The following is a 2204-nucleotide window of genomic DNA, read 5'->3' on the forward strand; positions in this document are numbered from 1 at the left end:
TGACCGAGTTTGGATCAAGTCGAACTCGAGTAACTCACGAGTTGTTTTCGCTTACAACCCTATTGGTAAGTGCCTTCCTAGGCTTTTTACTGAATGGCAAAAGAAATACGTAAAGAAAATCAAGAATTCAAGTGCTCAAACCATCTCTACAATGCCTCAAAACTATCTCCATTTTTTATAAAGTCTGATGGTTGGCTGAAAGCTATCTTTAGTGTAAAAGTAGTCAAAAACCCACTAAGAAAAGCCAAGCTCAAAACACCAAGACAACAATGCTAACGAATCAACAAAAATTGTCGAGACGGAACATGCTTACAATACCAAAAAATACATCGAGAACAAAAAACTACGCACACATCAACAACTTCTTTTATCAAATCGACATAGGTTTCAGGTGAGATTACAAGTAATCATTATCGAAAAGGAAAGTGTTTTTTCATACTTGTGAGACTTTAAGTGGTCATCATTAGAAAGGGGCAATAACGTGAGGGAAACAAAGCGAAAGAGAGCATGAGGGGTAAATGGTAGTTTTGGAAGGGTTGTATGCTTAATGGATTAAGCCCCTCTTGCTCAGTTGAGTGAATAAGCTATCACTTGAATTAATAAGTCCCAAACAAATAGTCAGTTGTGGTTTATCAAGTAATCATACAACCTATTAACCTCATTAAACCATTAGAAATGTCATCGAACAAACTTAAGGTGTCTTGAAAGGAGTCTCAATCCTAAAATAAATGGCTACTTATCTATTCTTAATACAAAAAGTATAATAATTGTTTGTATTCACAATCCATAACTTTATAAGTAAGATGTAACATGCAAGATAAATTATTTTATGAAATCCGATGAGAAAACCTTATTCGCTAATGAATGAAGCAAGAAAAAAAAAGTAAGAGGAACATAATGAGGTCCTTAAGACAATAATGAATATATGGCTAATTTGTGTGATCAGATTGCTAATGAGTTGTTGTCAATGCTTCAAACTAATATTTGTACATAAACTATTATATTGAAATTGAAATGCAATATATATTTATATTTTAAATTAGGGAAATTAATTGAAATAGCTTTTTCATGGTGGCTTCATCTCTTAGTCATTTCTCTCCCCATTCCTATATTTTATTTTCTTCAAAAGCTACATCTTTGTTCACCGTCACCCTTTTTGTTTAGGATCAAACAACCTATACCCTTTGACTCATCACTAAAATCCAAAAGAACACAAGTACAACTTCTGTCATCAAGTTTACATCTATTAACTTTAGGTATGTGCACATGAGCCAAACATCCCTATGTTCATAAGTGTTATATAGAGGGATTTTCCCCACTCCAATCTTCTTACAGTGTGATGTTTTACTTCTAGCATAGGACGTTTGTTTAGAACATGCAACGTCCAATTCACTGCTTCAGGCTAGAAGGTTTTTAGAAACTTTTTTGCTGTCAACATTGATCTCACCATATTCATCATCATATGATTTTTGCGTTCCGCTATGCCATTTGTGTAGGGCATATAAGCAGTGGTGAGTTGCCTTTTGATTCCATTCTCCTTGCAATAGACATTGAACTCATTGGAGGTGAATTCACATCCCTTATCAGTCCTTAAGCACTTACTTCGTTTTCTTGCTTCTTTCTCAACAAAACTCTTAAATGTTTTAAAAGTGACTTAATGCCTCAATTTTCTTTGCAAGGATATACACCCATGCCTTGCAACTAAAATCATCTATAAAACATAAAATGAACCTTTTGCCATTGTTGGATATCGAACTGATCAGACCATAAATGTCTGAATGAATGAGTTCCAAAACTTCTTTTGCCCTCCACATATTGTGCTTAGGAGTTGGGTTCCTGGGTCGCTTTCCTTTTATACAATCTTAGTAGGTATCGTCTTTAACTTCAAAGTGAGGCAATCATCGTACCATTTTCTTGGTTTGAAGCGTCTTTATCTAGGTGGCCATACCTTTCATGCCACAACTGATGTAGTCCTAGCTGGCTTGTATGAAAACAATTTTCTAGTTGAGCATTTGCTGCAAGGTGAGTTGTAACTTCGAACATTCTAGTAGCACTCATCACACTTTGAAGTATGTTGGTCCCGTAAGGGTCTACAAGAATAGAAACAGTTTGTAGAAAGGGGGGATGAATACAAACACAGTATTTTCAAATTTAAAATATATATTGATAGAGAAGATCAATACAGATTTTACAAGACTGTTTGC

This window comes from Cynara cardunculus (assembly GCF_001531365.2).
Source record: "Cynara cardunculus var. scolymus isolate 2C chromosome LG 4, CcrdV1, whole genome shotgun sequence".
Taxonomy (NCBI): Eukaryota; Viridiplantae; Streptophyta; class Magnoliopsida; order Asterales; family Asteraceae; genus Cynara; species Cynara cardunculus.